Raw genomic sequence first — 20,277 nt, forward strand, 5'->3', positions numbered from 1 at the left:
TAAATTCACAAGCCAGTGAATTTTGCTTTATAGACTACACATAATCTATTTTTGCAAATTAAGGTTGTATCCTTTCTAAAGGGAAATCTGTAATTTACATTAGAACCTTTGAAAATAGTTCCAGGTAAAAATCTAAGACAAATAGTAGGTGTTGATGGCTGATGCTGAATAGTCCTTAATTACAAGTGGCATGTGTAAGAGGATAAATAAACTTAAGCCATTCCAAGCTTAAAATACATAAATAAAATAGAGAAAGGTATGCATGACATTTCTTCTGGAATCTGCATTTATTTGCAAAATGCAGATAATTTTTGTTCTAAAAGAGGAAAAGGACCGAAAATACAACTTTGCAAAGGTAACTCTTCTGATTGGGAACTTTATCCAACTCTGATATTTTCTCTGGGACCTGACTCCTTCAAGTACATCACTGTTTTCTGTATCTATAGTATCTTCCTCTCTACTGGTTTATATATTTTTAACTCATTTGAACATATCCAGATGTCGTCTTTTGTTTAAAAAAGTAAAATTATTTTTAACAATGCTTTCCTTCACTTCTTTTTGAAAACAGTTTATTCTTAGTGTCTTCACTTATAATTCTTTAAACTACCCACTTATTAATCTATTCATTAATTCAATAACTATTTTTAAGTATGTACTATATATAAAACATTGCAGTAAGTGCTGTTGGAAAAAAATATATATAAATGATCATGTCCCATGTTTATCAGATCATCTACTTTCCATAAAAAAGTGATTCAATAAGATTAAATCATTATAATAATTGATTACATGTAATTTCTTCCAGAGATTTGCATGTTTTCAGGCTTTTCAAAGCTATGCTTTAACTTCTAGTGGTACAATTCAGACACCAGGAAGAAATCTGTTTTGAAAGGGACAGCCTCTGTCTGTGCTGGGATTGAATGGGAAGCTAGAGAAGAGGCAACAGTAGACAGCAAAGTAGAGGTGATTGAAAAGGGGGAGACAGAATGAGGTAGAACTGGTGAAAGCAGGATTTCAATCATGGCTGATTTTGTTTCCCAAGAGACATTTGGCAATATTTGGAGACATGTCTGGTTGTCACACAGGCCAGGTGGTGCTAATAGCATCCAGTGAGCAGAGGGCAAGAATGCTGTTAAACGTCCTGCCATGCACACGACAGCCCCCATGACAAAATTATCCAGCCCAAAATGTCAATATTGTTGCAATTGGAGAAACTCTGATTTAAAGGAATGAGTATGAATTTTCTTTCTTTCATTGCATACCATGGCAGCGATGATCAGATAGCAATTCATAAATGGTACAGGTAGGCCTATGTTCTATAGGAAGACAAGTCCTGATAACATTCTGTCAATGTTTAGGAAACAACAAAATTCTTTTCATACAAACAACGTAGCAAGGGAACTAGAGAGAAAGGGAGAGAGACAGCAGTGATGTCTTGTAAAAGGCACCGGGCTGCTTGCTCCTCTGATACCTGGGTTTGAATCCAGCCTCACATCCTCACATACCTGGTTTGAATCCAGCCTCACATTTACAAGTACTGGTGACTTGGACAAGTCACTAAAAATGTCACTAACCTAGTTTTCTCAACTATGAAAGTAATCTAATAGGGTAATAGAACAGATAACATCCAAGAGTGTGTCTGGCACATACCAAAAACTACATGGCTTACATCTATGAGGCTCTTACTGTTTGGCATTGTTCTAAGCATTTTGTATGTATTAACTCTTTCAGTCTCATAATCAAAGACGGGTTAGGAAGTAGTATCTTCTCCATTTTATCAGATAGGCAAATCTAGGCATAGAGGTATTAAATGACTCTCTTAAGATTGAAGGACAGATCCCATACATTCTAAGTTTTTCAGAAGTGTTGGTTGATCAATTGCCTCAGACATTAAAGATAATTAAGTAGGGCCGGGCGCGGTGGCTCAAGCCTGTAATCCCAGCACTTTGGGAGGCCGAGACGGGCGGATCACGAGGTCAGGAGATCGAGACCATCCTGGCTAACACGGTGAAACCCCGTCTCTATTAAGAAATACAAAAAACTAGCCGGGCGAGGTGGCGGGCGCCTGTAGTCCCAGCTACTTGGGAGGCTGAGGCAGGAGAATGGCGTAAACCCGGGAGGCGGAGCTTGCAGTGAGCTGAGATCCGGCCACTGCACTCCAGCCTGGGTGACAGAGCGAGACTCCGTCTCAAAAAAAAAAAAAAAAAAAAAAGATAATTAAGTAGGAGGTGGAGTGTTTGGTCAACAAATTATTCTTAAGTATCTACTGTGTGCTAGTCACTAGAGATGGGGTAATGAGTATCTTAGTCTATGCTGCTCTAACAAAATACCTGAAATTGGATAATTTATTAAGAAGAGAGATTTATTTTCTCACAGTTCTGGAGGCTGAGAAGTCCACAATCAGGGTGCTAGCGGGTTTGGTTGTCTGAAGAGGGCCACTCTCCGCTTCCATTATGGTGCTTTATTGCTGCATCCTCTGGAGGGACAGAATGCCGTGTCTTCACTTGGTGGGAAACAAAAGGGCAAGCTAACCCAACACTGTGCAAAGCCTTTTATAAGGGCCTTCATCTTGGTTTCAAGGGAAGGAACCCTCATAACTTAATCACCCCTTAAAGGCTCTACCTCTTAATACAATCACATTGGACTTTAAGTTGCAACACCTGAATTTTGGAGAAGATACAGACATGCACTGGAGATATGGCAGGTTCAGTTCAGACTGCCTCTTCATTCTCAATAAAGAGAATGTGACAATAAAATAAGTCTCAAAAATTTTTTTATTTCTCGGTGCATGTAAAAGTTAGTTTTTACTATACTGTAGTCTATTAAGTGTGCAATAGCATTATTTCTAAAAAGCAATGTACATATCTTAATTTTAAAATACTTTATTGCTAACAATATTAACGATCATCTGACACAGAGACACAAAGTAAGCACATGCTGATGAAATGAAAAAATAGCGCCAAAAGACTTGCTTGATGCAGGGTTGCTACAAACCTTCAGTTTGTACAAAAAAAAAAAGAAAAAGAAAAGAAAAGCAAAGAAAACAATGCAACATCTGTGAAGTGCAATAAAGTGAAGTGCAATAAAACAAGGTATACATGTACCTTCAAATCATGGCAATGAGTAAAACAGATATGGCACCTGCCCACATGGAACTTACAACATCAGTTAGTAGGCACAAAAGAAAAGCTTGTAAATAATGTGAATTCCCAGACTTATCTCTGAGAGTCCAGTTTGGTTTATCTGTAGCAGGGCTCAGGATTCTGAATTTCTAATATGTATACCAAGTGTCTGATGCAGATGGTCTGATGACAATACTTTGCAGAACAACTGGTCAATCGTTGGTTCTGTAGTGTGTGCTACTGGGTTGAAATGGGACCACATGAGTTCATTACAACTCAATACTCATCACTGGGAAAGCAATTTGAAATATATGCTACATACTAGACAATTGACGCATTGAGGGCAGGGAGAATGTCAGAGTAGCATTTAAGCAAGAAAGGTTATCTGATTGGCATTTACTCCTAATAAGAGACCAGTTGGGAGTAAAGAATACTCAAAGCCCCTTTCCAGCAGGAAGCCTTTGCTACTCACGTAAAAGCTATTTCCTAGTTAATTCTTCTAGAGGTCATGCAGGGCCTTGACTCATTGTGGAATGGCCTGACTGAGAATCAAGAAAATCTGACTGCCATGGAGGATGAGAAACTCAAAATTTTAGTTCTTAGTGGTAGTTCCTATTTTCATTCCCCACATTGAGATTTTGCCTGGTCCCTGTTTACCTGGATATCAAATATGAATGACAACCAAAGATTTTGCATGTATCGTTATCTAAATAATAAAAATTCAATATCCATTAATTTTAAAACTACTATATAATTAAAATTAGAATCCTTATAAAGTGTATTGTCCAACAGAAACATTAAAAACTAACGCCCTAGAACACTGATTATACACCGGTGTCGAGGAGAGACCATTGCCAGAAGAACCAGAAGATCTGGGTTTTACAGACCTGACTCGCCATAGAGGTTGTAAAATTCACTTAATTGCTAGGGGTATCCAATTACTCTATAAAATGAGAGGCTGATCAAGTTGATATACAATAATATTTCTAATTTTTATTTACAAACCTATGTGGAATATGAAATTAATATAGTGATTCAAGAATCAAATAGAGAACGAGAACATTCTTGTTTATAATAACTATAAATTTTTATTTTGTATGTATTTTGTGTATATTTTTGTTCTAGATAGACCTATGTAGATACTGAGTCATGAAAATGTATTTCTTATTGTAGATTTTGCCAACACAGTTGGAAAGTCACTGATTTAGAAGATCTTTCAGCTCTAAGTTTCTCTAATTCTGTGATTTCACCTCACCTGTTATTGACCTTGTAAATTACCATATGATACTAACAAATCCAAATTTGTTTTGCTTTGCTACAGAGTCAAGCACCAGATGTGTCCATTATCAGCATATTCTAAAGAATGTTTATGCTTCCAGAAGGTCACAGCCCAATCTCCTGTGGCCTCTTCTGGCCTCTTCTTCTCTTATGAGCTGATTCTGGTATTTTTCGCTGACCAACAGAGCTAAGATAAAACTTGACTACATAGCTACAACTATTTTGTGTAAAATGAGAAAAAAATGTTTTTTTAATGAGGTAAAAAAGTCATCATGCCAAACTATAGAATGAGAAAAGTATAAAAGCCCACCTGAGACATTATCTCAGAAAGTATATAATTTAATTAAACCATGATGTTTAGAGGAGCTGGAATAGAGAGCATAATAAAACCAGGATAAACTAAAACCCTAGAGAAACCATCAGCAGAGTTTCCCAGCCTCTTACTCTTCAAATTCCTCATATCTATTCTGAGAATACTGCTGAACCTACTTTAATCTCCAAGAACAATTAAATCAGGCACATTATTTTGCAACTTGAGATTTATAAGACATTCTTTTAGTGATAGTGCTTTTTCGGCACAGTGTGCATGCGGCAAGAGGTACCACCCTTCCCCTTCACTTCCATTCTATCTATCATCACAGAAAATTGTATCAGGATCATGTGAGGGAACTTTTCAGTTACCTCTGTACACCCAGAAATTCTAAGAATCAAAGGGTATATGCACTCACATTTTCACATCTTTCCACATCTAAAGGTCAACCCAGTAGTGCATAATTATGAGTAGAATTGTTTAGTTATGTGACACCTTTGCAAAACACTTCCCTCCCCCACTATATGTAATTGATTTACACAGATGCCAGGGAACTTCTGAAGTGTGAAGTGTGATCAAATGTAAATGTATCTGGCAAACTGAGGACACAGGAAAGACTGACTAATAGAAGTCAAATTCCAAGTAGAGTCAGCAGGGGCTTGAGAGAGATTTATTCTCAAGGAAAAAATATAGGAAGGTTGAGGAGAATTTACACAGAGTTGGAAAGGAAACGTAGTTTCAGATACACAACTAATACTGTAATCTCTCCCACCTAGCCTCTGGGTTGGTTTAGACGTACCAGAAAGAGAAAGGGGCCATTTTTGCTAACTAAAGGAGCTATCCCACTACTTAACGCCTAGGAGTCTAAGTTACCTTGCTAAAGAATCTCCATAACCAAACATATTCTACAGGAGGAATGCCATTCCCATACCCACTTTGTAGCAGAAGAATTGGGTAGGATGAGAGCACTGATGACCTGAACCATCAGGCTGGCTGCCTTCTCTGGCAGTGGGTCCTGTTCAGTAGAGGTAACGGTTATAGCCCTGCCTAGCATCCACAGCAGTAAATGTGTACCTTCAGTTAGATGGTATCAGTGACTGAAGATCCCTCGACCTGGGAGTAGAAGCAAGGACAGTGGTGCTACTGAATCCTAAATCAATGGGTTGTGTGTCTCTGTTGCTGAGACTAGCCATAGCAGGCCTCCAGCAGTGACAACGGAGGCAGCAGCAAAAAGCAGGACTCATTTAGGGGTACATGGAAAATATCCTTGAAGAATCTCAGATATATCTGGGTAGAACTTTGTAGGGCTGGAATGCCTGATAATATAGTACAAAACTTTAGCCAGTGAAATTTGGATTCAACTGATGGACATTGTTACAAACTGGTGAGGCCTATAGATATTTGTATTGTATTTAAAAAGGAGTAATTTTATTTTAAACAATTCCAAACAGAAATCACAAAGCCATTTCTGAAACAAGGCTTTTAAACATTCATGGTTTATCTTTGCCAGCAGAGTAATTGCAAAGAAACCATATTCACAGAACAAACAATTATTAGGAACAGTAACAACAGGGTGGCCCATCAGGCAGGTGATATTTATCAATCATTTATAAAGTATACTGTACTATGCAAGGTATTGGAAGGTGAACAGAAATTCACCATTTAGACTTAGGTGCTCACAAATATCTCCTGATCTATCTAAATCAAATTCTTCTGAGAGTGAAAAAAAGCACAATAGCTTATAGTTTATTCAATAAGAGTTGGAATTTTCTCTATACTTAAGAGGGGTGGAAATAATCAATTATCTCAATTAACTTTTCTGTGTGCTTTCAAAAAATTTAAGCAAAATTAGCATTGATTAATCTTAAACATTTACCTTGTAAACCTCAAAATGAATTTAATTTCTCAGTTCCTATAAAATATCAATTCCAGACTTAGTCCTTCAGTTAATGAGAATGTATTGAATTCAGTACTGCCTCAGGCACTTTTGGCATTTGACAGTAAGCATTGTTATGGAAAAAAACAGTGCTAAAAAGACACCACCTAATTCTTTGAAAATCTAAAGTTTGACTGGGAAGCTAAATGACACAAAATGAAAGAAATCAAGATTATAATTTCCAGAATCATGTTTTGCCCTTTCTGTGGAATATGTATGTAATCCCATAAATACTTTATTTTCACACAGTATCATGTGAGTATTTTTGAAAGAATTGTTCAATATGCACAGGAATATAAAAAAGATAAATAGATAATTGATGTAAACAGTGCCTATGATGGAGGAAGAATCCATTTTGAACAAATACTTTCACACTTGCTGACTGTCTTAGTTCAAATTCAATAATGGGCCCATGATCTTCTTGAAGGCCACATATCATAAAGTTAGTAAAAATGTATTCATAGAAAAAGAGAGTCCAGAAAGAGGAAATGGAAAATTAGGTAGTATATTTCAAAATAAGGCTGCTGTCTTGTAGGTAACTGAGAACTGGCGAATAACTTTGGTTATGTGTATATACATATATACATAAGCACAATCAGTTGTTGAATTAAAAGAATGAAATAACTTTTCCCCAAATGATTGGTCTGCTCCTCAAGAAATCATAAACCAATTAAACTTTGGATTAGAGAAAAAGATAAAGTTATTTACTTCAAGCATCCACTTAAAAGTCAAACTTTCTATATGTTGTTTTTAGAAAATGTTTGTCTCTTCAGCCTATGGTTGGTCCCTCTGTGATGGAGAATTCATAGGACACCAGGGCAGGCTGAACTCCTGGTTGTCTCTTCCCCGCTCTGTTATTGCCAGCATCCATTTCCATGGCCATTGGCAGTAAACGTACCTCTTGTAGACACTTTGTCACCCTCAATTCACTATCCTTTTGTTCAATTTATTATTATTATTATTATTATTATTATTATTCACTAGCTTTAGGGGTACAAGTGGGTTTTGGTTACATGGATGAATTGCATAGTGGTGAAATCTTGGCTTCCAGTGTTAATTAAATGAAGATGTTATCACCCATATTTCAGCCACATCTCATTTATGATGGTGTATATTGTCATAAAGACTATGTGTTGTTATTCCTCTTCATCAAATGACATTACTAGAAGATATACCTTACAAACATAAGCAAGCTGGGTTTTCCCACGTCATCCTTAATATTTGACTTTTAACAGAATTGTAGACATAAAATATATTATTGAAAATGCAACCTAAGTTTTAATGTGGTATTAGAAGTATTAAATGATTTTAAAATCTCAGCAGGGAGATGAGGTTCCAGGTGACAGCAGGAAACAGCAGACTCCTGGCCAGATGAGACGGAGTAAAACAAGGACACCAATCTCTTGGATACGGGACTGCAGCCAGATGCTGAAAACCCAGAAACGCTGACCAAGCAATTGCTGCTTTGGTGGAGGAACAAGGTAATATCAGGATGGCTGAGGTCTGACTGAGGAGTAGCAAGAAAGAGGAGTAGATCAAAGCACAGACCAAGTATATAAGCAGAAATAAAAGGGTTATTTATTTTTATTTTTATTTTTTTGAGATGGAGTCTCACTCTGTCACCCAGGCTGGCATGCAGTGGCACAATCTCAGCTTACTACAACCTCTGCCTCCCCAGTTCAAGTGATTCTCCTGCCTCAGCCTCCCTAGTAGCTGAGATTACAGGCGTGTGCCTCAACACACAGCTAATTTTTTGTATTTTTAGTAGAGATGGCATTTCACCATGTTGGCCAAGCTGGTCTCAAACTCATGACCTCAGGTGATCCTCCCACCTTGGCCTCCCAAAGTGCTGGGATTACAGGCGTGAGCTACTGTGCCCAACCTTTTTTCAGGTGTGAGCCACCACTGCTGGCCAAAAGTATTTTTTAAACCAGGGCTTAAAGAGAAACCTCCTCCAATTGTAAGCTCCTTGAGTGTAAGAGCTATGACTAGACCATAAACATAACATACATATATACCTCAGACACATATCCCTGTCTGCGGGGGTCATTCAATTAATGTTTGATAAAGAATAAATAATTTGCACCAATGGTTTACTTGAGAACTAGACCTCAACTCCCAATCTTCCACTTAATTTTATATTTCATTTTACTCTATTTTAACTTTTTAATATTGAGATATAATTTACATATGGATCTGAAGGATTTAGTTCATTGACTTAACAAATGCCACCACGTGACCACGCCTGGCTTCATGCATGTAAGACCTGTGCAGTTGCAAAGGGACCCATGCGTAGTAGGACCTTGTTCTTGGTTTAATGCTTTGCTATTGCCACTTTGAAATTCTTAGTAACTTTTGAACAGGCAGTCCCATGTTTTCATTTTGCATGGGCCTACCGATTATGTAGCAGGTCCTGCGTGTTACCCACACCTATATCCAGACACAGGACATTTTAACTACTGAAGAAGATTTCTTCATGCTTTTCATCATAGTTTACTTTTACCTATTCTGAAACTTCTAGAATAAACAGTGTGTTCTCTTTTTTATTAAGGAGCCAGCAGCACAGTAAGTCTTAAAATAGAGTTTCTGTATAACAGACCAATGACCAGTAATATGTTTTCATAGTCTCTGATCTACCTAGAACATACCAGTAGCTTAATAACTGCATGGCTAAGTAAATGAATAAATGATCTTCAGTGTTTTCTCAGACCTTTAAAACCTGTATCTTAAAGGTCAATACTTTGACAGTGTTTATTTTACTCGGGAATCTAGGTGAGTACTGAAATTCCTCTTTTAAGGATATAAAATTTAGGGAACAAATCAGAAAAACATAGATAACTTATCCCTTTATATATTAAATTACCATAAACAACTAAATATATGACATCTCCCAAATTTTAGAACAATTACATTTTAAAAAGAATAATTACCATTTTAATGGGGGCCTATAATATTCTCACATGTATGAGATCAAGCTAACCACATTTGCTTAATTCCAAAGGCACTTTTTCTACTTCTGATTTCTAGGGTAGAGGCTGACAAGTAATATTAACAATAATAGTAACAAACAATTTCAGTAGCTAATATTTTTCTGAGCTCTTATCATTACCAGGCAACACATCAAGGGCTTACACATTTTAATAGTGAAACCTGGGCATGTGACTCAACATCTACATTTGAAAATTAGAAGTATAATTGCAACTTTGCTAGGTTTATTGTGAAGATTATTGGTAAAATGCACACAAAGTCCTCAGCACTGTGTCTAGCATAAAATAAGAACTTGGAAAACACTAGCTCCTATTATCACTAGGTTGTAATTTAAACAAAGTGACAATGCCCACTTTAAAGGTAAAGGAACCACTGCTTGCAGAAATTGGTGAACTTACAGGTGATTGCTGCTATGTAAGTAGGAGAGTTAGGACTGACACAAGTCTTTCTGACTCTAAATTCTTGTGTTTAACTACTCTAAATCACTGCTTCCCTGAAATGATGAAACATGTGCTTTACAACTCGAAAGACAAACTGTAATTATGCATTATGTATCTCAATAGATCCATTAGTTTTATCAAAATATTTGCCTATAGCATCAAGTACACTCATTGTATTTTTATATTCTAGTGCCATGATTTGCTCTGCAAGTTCAGGCAAGTGACTTTTGCATACTTTTCAGCAAGCAGTGAGTCAAGGATAGCAACATTTTCTGATCTCATATGCAACACAGCATGAGACTCATTTCACTTCATGGATGAACAAAGCTAGTCAACAGCTTTATTTGATTCAAGGTCTGCCAGGAACTGTCCTTTCTGAGTTGTATTACACAGCAAGTATGAATAACATTACACTGATTCATCAACATGTCTCTGTTCCTTGAGTCCAGAGAAGATTTCTGTGTTCGATTGTTCTTGAATTGCTATAAAGAAATATCTGAGTTTAGGTAACTTATAAAGAAAGAGGTTTATGGCTTGAGGTCACAAGTTCAAGACCAGCCTGAGCAACAAGGGAGACCCCCATCTCTAGGAAAAAAATTAGCTGGGCATGGTGGCACAGGCCTACAATACCAGCTAGTTGGGAGGCTGAGGCTGGAGGATTGCTTGAGCCCAGGAATTTGAGACTGCAGTTAGCCATAATCATGCCACACTGCTCCTGCCTAGGTGAGAGAGTAAGACCCCACCTCTAAAAATAATAATAATAATAATAATAATAATAATAATGTTTGTTTGGCTCACGGTTCAGCAGATAGTACAAGCATGGTGCCAGCATCTGCTTCTGGTGAGGGACTTAGGAAGCTTACAATCATGGCAGAAAGAGAAGGAGGCATTTCACACTGCAAGAGTGGGAGCAGAAGGGTGAAGGGGTAGGTGCCACACACTTTTAAACAGCCAGATCTCCCATGAACTAACTGAACAAGAACTCACTTATCACCAAGGGGATGGCACTAAACCATTCATGAGGGATCCACCACCACGGTCCAGTCACCTCCCACCAGGCCCCACCTCTAACACTGGCAATTATATTTCAACATGAGATTTGCAGGGGATAAATATCCAAAGCATACCAATCTCTGTGATCATCTTTTAAAATATAACACTACTTCCACAGATTGTTTGCTTTTGACATAGGAAGTTTTGACTTGAAAATATAGGATGTTGTGTTGAATATCTTCTCTGCCCCTCACAGCCACTCTCCACCCTTCACCACCCTGGGACACTGCCCTACATAGATTGCATTGGGAGTTACCTTGCCTCCTCTGCTCTCCAGCAAGGCAGCCACTGGAATAGAGTGGAGGCAACAGCAGGACCAAAGGGAGGGAGAAGGGTAAGATCATACACTTATTTCCTTCTCTGCTCCCTGCTGTGTCACCTCAGGTGAGCTGCATTTTTCAGAAGCCAGCTCTCTTTATACACCTCTCTCACTGCAGTTGTCATAGCCTTGGAGAAGTAATGACTCTGATATTACTGCTCAGGTATAAGCATACCTCAGAGATACTGCAGGTTCCATTTCAGATCACCTCAATTAAGTGAATATTGCAATTAAGCAAACCACATAAAATTTTTGGTTTCCTAGTGCATATAAAACTTATATTTACATGGTACTGTGGTCTATTAAGTGTGCAATAGCATTATGTCTAAAAAGGCAGTGTACATACCCTAATTAAAAATATTTTATTGCCAAAAAATACTAAAGATCATGTGAATCATCAGAGAGCTGTAATCTTTTTGCTGGTGAAATCTTGTCTCAATGTTGATGGCTGCTCATTGATCAGGATGGTGGCTGCTGAAGGTAGGGGTGGCTTTGGCTATTTTTAAGTATAAGACAACAGTGACATTTGCCATGCTAATTGACTCTTCCTTCTACAAAAAATTTCTCTGTATCATGCAATGCTGTTTGATAGCATTTTAACCACAGCAGAACTTCTTTCAAAATTAATTATCTTAAACCTTGCCTCTGCCTTATCAACTAAGTTTATGTAATATTCTAAATATTTTGTTGTCACTTAAACTATGTTCCCAGCATCTTCACCAGGAGTAGATTTCATCTCATCTTTCTTTGCTCATCCATAAGAAGCAACCCTTCATCTGTTCAAGTTTTATCACAAGATTGCAATAATTCTGTCACATCTTCGGTCTCCAATTTGAATTCTAGCCCTTTTCTTGTTTATACCACATCTGTAGATATTTCCTCCCCTGAAGTATTGAACCTTTCAAAGTCATCCATGAGGGTCAGAATAAACTTCTTCCAATCTCCTGTTAATATTGATATTTTGACCCCCTGCCATGAATTGCAATTGTTTTAATGGCATCTAGGATGGTGAATCCTTTCCAAAAGATGTTCGATTTTTTTGGCCAGATCTATCAGACGAACCACATGTATGGCAGCTATAATCTACAAAAATGTATTTCTTATATAATAAGACTTGAAAGTCAAAATTACTCCTTGATTCATGGGCTGTGGGATGAATGCTGTGTTAGCAGGCAGGAAAACAACATCAATCTTCTTGTATATATCCATTAGAACTTTTAGGTGACCAGGTGCATTGTCAATGAGCAGCAATATTTTGAAAGAAATTATTTTTCTTTTTGAGCAGAAGGTCTCAACAGTGGGCTTACAATATTTAGTAAGCCATGCTGTAAACAGATGTGCTGTCATTCTAACTTGGTTGTTTTATATAGAGAGAGAATGAACAGATTAGATTTAGTGTAATTCTTAGTGGCCCTGGGAATTTGGGAATGGTAAATGAGCATTGGCTTCAAATTAAAGTCACCAGCTGCATTTTTCCCTAATAAGAGAGTCAGCCGGTTCTTTGAAGCTTCAAAGCAAAGTGCTGACTTCTCTTTTCTAGCTATGAAAGTCCTAGATGGCAAATTCTTTTGACAGAAAGCTGTTTCATTTACATTGAAAATCTGTTGTCTATATAACCACCTTCATCCATGATCGTAGCTAGATCTGGATAACTTGTTTTAGCTTCTACAACACACTTTATGCTTCACCTTGCACTTTTATGTTATGGAGACAACTTCTCTCCTTAAACCCCATAAATCAATCTCTGCTATTGTCCAGATTTTTTTCTGCAGCTTCCTCCCTGATCTCAGCCTCCATAGAATTGAAGAGAGGGCCTTGCCTTGGATTGGGCTTTGGTTTAAGAAAATGTTGTGGCTGGTTTGATCTTTCATTTAGATCACTAAAACTATCTTCCTATCAGCAATAAGGCTGTTTCAACTTGTTATCATTCGTGTGTTCACTGGAGTTACACTTTTAATTTCCTTCAAGAACATTTTCTCTGGATTCCCAAATTGACTGTTTGATGCAAGAGTCATAGTTCTTGGCTTATCTTGGCTTTTGACGTGCCTTTCTCACTAAACTTAGTCATTTCTAACTTTTGATTTCATATGAGGGACATGCAAATTTTCCTTCTACTTGAACACTTAGAGAATATTTCAGGATTATTAGTTGGTCTAATTTCAATATTGCTGTACTGAGGGAATAAGAAGGCCTGAGGAGAAGGAGAGAGACTGTTGAATGGTCAGTCAGTGGAGCAGTCAGCACACACACAACTTTTAGCGATTAAGTTTGCTGTCTTCTATGGAGGTGGTTTGTGGCTTCCCTCCCCAAATTACAATGGTAAAATCAAAGATCACTGATCACGAATCACCATAACAGATGTAATAATAATGAAAAAGTTTGAAATATTATGAGAGTTACAGAGACACAAAGTGAGAATACACTGTTGGAATTTTGGCATCAATAGACTTACTCTTCAACGTAAGGTTGCCACAACTTTTAATTTGCAAAAACTGCAGTATCTGCAAAGTGCTATAAAATAAACCACAATAAAATGAGGTCTGACTCTACCTCACTCTCCCTTGTTCTTTTACTAAAGTTTAGCCCACACTTTTACAAATATCACCTTTATTAAACTCTCCTTATATCACTCAACTCTGATTAATCCAAATGACTACCTGATATGCCTGTATCTGCTCTGCAGAGACGGCATTTTCAAAAGACTGTTCTTGAGATCGAAATAAAAAGACTCCAGTGTTAAATTAGCTTCAAAGACTAGGTTAAGCAAAATTAAATGTTTTTACTTTTGAATCTCATACTTTGGTGGATATAAATACTTGCTGAGACTCTACAAGAGAAGGAAATGGTGAGCAGCATTTTCTAAATTTTATTTTTCCCCCAGAGCAGCTTCTAGGACTATAAGGGCAGAATCAAGGTGGAATTTTTTTTTTACCTTTACCTAAAGGAGGTAACATAGAAGGATTTGATGGGAGCCAAGGCTGCCAGTAACCACAGGCTCCTATCCTGGGCTGGTTGGAACATCTTAAATAGGACACTGGGCAGTGTCAGGGAGGCTGAGGTAATCCTGCCAACACAGTGATGATCTCTGGCTGCTGGATTCAGCTCATTGGTATTTCTTCCACCTCCTCCCTAGTGAGGATTTCTGTTACTGGCTGTCACTTCTCATCACAGTCTCTCACAACTATTTCATTACTTTCTTCTGTCTTCTGGCCACGTTGCATTTGCAATGAGACTATCCAGTTGTCTTTCTGAAATGAACTAGCCTACAGATATTTCAAAATATTCTTTCATCAACCTTTTCACTGTTTACCGTATTATTTTTCCAGGGCTTCAAGGCATTGATGTCAATGAGAACTGAGTTCTGTGATTATAAGTCAGTGAGATACTGCTTTCTGTTTAATCACTAAACGATATTAAATATATTATGGGCCGTGTTAAATATTTTGAAATATTAGCCTTTTTCTTATTTTTGTGTTGTTGTTTTAGAAAGTTAATAATGCCAGACATCTGAAAGTCAGATAACCTCCCAACTGTACACGCTATTTATTTTGCTCATTTTGTTTGACTCAATTCAGTTCATTTTACTAATGTACAACTCACTGTCAAAATATGTTGACCCTCTAAGTAGTTTTAAATAGTACTAAATGCTCTCAGCATTCAATGGTTAATTTTTGCATTCTTGAATAAATACATTTACAAAAAAAGCAACTTTATAGCTTAAAACCTAGACACTGTAAAGACCACCTGACTCCTTGCCCACATATTTCTTAATTCCCATAGCTAGGAAGTCTTAACCTCAAAAGTGATTCAATCTAGGCCTACTTGCAGGACCAGTCTGAAGCCAAAAAACTCATCCTGAACACCAGAAGTTATAATTTTTCTCTTGCCTTATTCTTCCTGAAAGGATGCCTGCCTCCTCCTCTGATTGCAATGACTAAGCCTCTGTCTTACAAGGGATTATTTATTAGAATATAATCACAGAAAAGGCGAAGGCTCTAAAGTCCAAATGTTTGGGGTTAAGTTCCTGCTCCCCTATTTGCTAGATTTCTGTGTCCCAGTTTTCTTACTTGTCTAATGGAGCTAGTAATCATTTCTACCTCATCAGGTTGCTATAAGGTTTAAAATAACACATATTAATCACTCGGTAACCATTTATTATCTTAGGTCCTTTGAGACTAGGGTTCTGTACTTTTTTACCTATATCAGTCAGAATCCCAGCAAGAGACAGAATACAACTCAAAAGATTCAGAAGACTTGAAAGATTCAAGGAACATATAGAGGTGTAGGAAGGGCTAGAAGGGTAAGGGGTTTTGAGGCACCTGAACACTAGCAACAGTGGGAAGCCATTACCACTGTAGTCTTGAAACCCTGGAATCTAATGACAACTGAAGCTGTAGGGGAGGAGTTATCTAATAGGAACTAGAGCTGCTCTTATGAAGAAATGGGGTCACTTCCAGAAACATGGCCCAAATAAAACATGGGAAAGAAATTCCCTACCTTTCTCTCTTCCCACATTCAATCACTACCGGTGCCTCCCAGTGGAAGTCAGCTGGCAAGAAATTCTTGGGAAATGAAGTTCATAGTGATAGACTTATCAGGGCAGATAGAGAGGCCAAAAGGAGGAAAAATGGATCTCAGGGAAATGCCAGGCAGAAAATATCCAGGATGTCAGTCCTTAAGCAGTTTTTTGTATAATCCAGTTCCTTACTTTAGAGTTACAGCTGCCACACTTACAGATGCTCAGCTACCTCTCTTGACTCTGAATATGTTCTCCTGGAATTGAGCCCTAAGTTCTCTAGTTCCTGACTACCTTTGTCAGACTTTAACCAAGTCAGGTTTTGCTCTTTGATCCTCAAACCTTGATTCTAATGGAGAACTTTTTCCAGAAGACTGTTTTTTGCATGATTATTGTTTTTGACAGCCTTAATGGCCCATTCCTGTACAAATTATCATGTCAGCTGTAAAGCTGTTCCAAATTTATCGTTAAGACTTAAAATAACAGAGTGAACATTTTATTCTCAGTTGCTTTTGGTCATAAGTGCAGAGAGATAGTGTGGAAAGGGAAAAAATAAATGTTGAGAAATGGAAAATAGGAAAATGAACTATTGAGGGATAATTCTCCATCAGTCTCTTGCATTGCTGCATGTCTTAAAAGCATAGGCACTTATTCCTTTTTGATACAGAGTATATTTTCAAGAATCTTTGTATAGTGAGCAGCCTTGGAAAATAGAGATAAAGTTTTCCTCCAAAGTAGAGGGTATGTTTGCTTACTGCCTATTATAAAATATTCCTGGCCCCTAAATTCAGCATTCCTCTTTTGTAACTCAATCCCCTATGTGTGTGGGTGTGTCATCTGGCTCACTTCATGTTACCTGTGGGAACTAAGACTCAGGGAATGGCATACTTGTCAATTATCTGTCACAGATTTTGGCTGTGATAAACTGTGTAATAAACTGAGTATGAAACTATGCTCTGTCTCTAACCCAAGAGACTTGTGTATGCTACCAACATGCTATAGGCTGAATGTTTGTGCCCCCGGCCATGGTAGGATAGTCACCTTTCACAGTTTGAATGTGTCCTCCAAAAAGCATGTGTTTGAAAGTTCACCTCCAATGCAACAGTATTGGTAGGTGGGGCCTAACGGGAGGTGTTTAGGTCATAAGAGATCCACCCTCATTAATGAATTAATGTTGATTATAAAAGGGCTTGAGGCTATGAATTCAATCTCTTACTCTTTCTGTCTGTCCTTCTGCCATGTGATGACTGCAAGAAGTCCCTCTCCAGTTGTTGATCCCTCAACCTTAGACTTCCCAGTCTCCAGAACCATGAGCCAATACATTTCTGCTTATTATAAATTACCCAATCTGTGATATTCTGTTATAGCAGCTCAAAACTGACTAAGACAGTTTCCATATAAGGTGACAAAGAGACCAGAGCTCCTTCTCTCCCTACTATGTGAAGGTACAGCAAGGAGACATCAAACTGCAAACTAAGAAGTGGGCCCTCACCAGGAACTGAATCTACTGGTACTGTGATCTTGGACTTCCCAGCCTTTAGAACTGTGATAAATAAATTTCTGTTGTTTAAGCCACCTGGTCTATGGTATTTTGTTATAGCAACCCCAGACAACTTAGGGCATCCATAAAACTGTGGCAGATAACTTGTCAGGTTGTAAGTAGAATAAAATCTCAAACTCTTGACAATTGTTGACATATACTTCTACTTCCTTTAATAATATGAACTTCTTTAGATAATGACTTATTTGGGAGTCATGCTAATGATAGGCGCTGTCTAGTGTAAGAGACACGGTTGGCCATTTCCAACTTTTTACCAGTTCTCACTCTCAAATAAATTCAAAATTTTTTTAAAGACACAAAATATTTTTACTTAAATGGTGTAAAAGCCCATACAAAATATGCAGGTTGTTTCACCATTGAATAATAGCATGTCAGTTTTACACATTGTAACATTTCTGGTAGGCTGAGGAAAAGCCCTATCCCTGAGACATATACATATATACGCACATGCATATACAAATACATGTATCACACAAACACATATGCACACATACACACATAGTCCATAAGACTGGATTATGTTCTGAAACCAGTTATCTAAGAATATGAAGTATGTTTAAAAAGCAAAGTAGCCTCAACTTTGCTTTTTAAAAAGAGCAAAGCTATGAGAAAGCCTAGCTGTGAGAAGGCCTAATAGGAAACACAAGCTGTAAATGTCATATTTATCCAAAGAATGGTCTCATTGCATCCAGAACACTTAATTCTCACAGTGCTACCATCCTTTTATTCTTCTGACTCACATCACCTTTTTAGGAGCATTTGCAATAAAACCAATGCTTTGTACTCTATATAAATACTTACAAGCATAGGACTTTCTGGGACTTGAACTGAAATCAGATTCAGCAAAGCTTCAGCCTGATATTGGGGTAGTGGGTGTGTGGGTGTGGTGAGGAATGATAGTTTAGCTTCAGCTTTCCAGGTGAGCCCATGCCCTCACATTCATCCTTGTATGAAGGGAATTAGTCAAGAGATAATATTTAGAGTGTTTCATGCAAATATCCAATTCCCCTAAAACCTAAAGCAATAATGAAAATTCTGAAACTTATGCTTCACTGATTTGCATAAGCCTTGCCCATTCCCTATATTCTTATAAAATTGTCATAAATGTTTCCATCTTAAAAAAAAAAACCAAACTAATAACTTTATACATGGCAGGACCTGTGGTAGCATAAAGGAATTAGACACCTGTGGTAGAAGGGAGGGAGATTTAAAAGATATGAATGTACAAATGAAGAAAAAAATCATTGTACTGAAAACTTAACCATCTTTGAAATAAAAATGCTATATCCCTCCCCATTGTGCCTCCCCATCTTGCCTAGGTCCTAGCCAAGAAAGCAGCATAATGCAATGAAAATAATAAAGACTTTGGATTTGAAGTTAAGCAAAGCAGGCTTCCAATACTAGCTTCTCTCTCATTAGCTGTGTGACCTCAAGCAAGATAACCTGTTTGGACTCTAGTCGCCTGATCTATGCAAAACTCAAAACAAAAACCCCTTATGAAAGTTTACTGACAACATAAAATGTTACAATTCATTAGCACCTGTAACATAGTATTCTGTGTCATCTGATGTCATTATTATTTATTATTATATCATTAACCATTATACTATATTATTTAATCCCATCACATGGTGTACTCACACACACTCACAGTTGCACAGACTGGACCATTTAGACACCGCAATTAACCAAACATGCCCACCTCTGAAGGTGTGGGAGGAAACTAGCATACCCAGAGAAAACAGATATCTATAAATAGATACAAATAGATATCTATCTATAAATATAAATAGATATCTGTCTACAAATAGATGTGTTTTCCCAAATTAAATCAGATTAAAGTGATGTATCTGACTATATAAACAGATCTTTTACACTTGGATGTTGATTCTCACACAGTCAAAGCAAAGCAATGGTGAATAAAATTCCTCTGTGCATATATAAATATTGGAGAGAAGGAGAGGAATGTGTATGTATTTTACATGTGTTTTATATACCTATTATTTTTACAACACAAACAATATAAATTAAAGTATGACTCTTGAAGGTTGAAAGTCTGCAAAAGATAGAGGGGATGCAGAAACATTGTGGGTTAAAAATGACAGCTCAGAGGACACTATGAGTCAGAACTAGAAACCAGAAGTCCTTCATTTCTACTGTCTTGATAAAAACATCTAAATCACCTATTTTTTCTGTGCTAAGTTTCCTCCTTAAGTTTAGGTTAAGCATTCATCCAATTTTTAAAAACACACATTAGATCCAAATCATGTGCAGTTCCCAAGTGGGGAGGTCACCTGCAGTCCCAGCACTCCTGGAAAGTTCTGACACATGTTCACCCACATGGATCCATTTCCCAGCCTACTTTGTAAATGGTCCAGGACTGAAAAAAAAGGGGTTACAACTTCTCTCTTGCCACAAATAACCTCGAGAGACTCTACAGGTTAATGGAAGATGTCACTATAGGCGTGAGAAATCATGGTTGATTTATGTGCCAGACTCTTCCAGCTGATTCACAAGTTGTAGGCCATGCAGTGTCTCAGGAGGCCTTTCTTAGGAAATAAGTTTCTGTTTGTTCTCCTTTAGATAGACTAGATATTAGTATTCATAAGACAGATGTCTCCAAAGCGGTGCCTGTGAGCTTAAATACAAATATGAAATTAGTCATTTGTAAAGCAGATTTACATATTTCTCTGATGGGCTGTAAGATTCTGATTTTGAGTACTAATTCATATAATTCATATTTTAATACATTTA

Source organism: Macaca thibetana, chromosome 5 (genome assembly GCF_024542745.1).
Source record: "Macaca thibetana thibetana isolate TM-01 chromosome 5, ASM2454274v1, whole genome shotgun sequence".
In the NCBI taxonomy this organism is placed as follows: Eukaryota; Metazoa; Chordata; class Mammalia; order Primates; family Cercopithecidae; genus Macaca; species Macaca thibetana.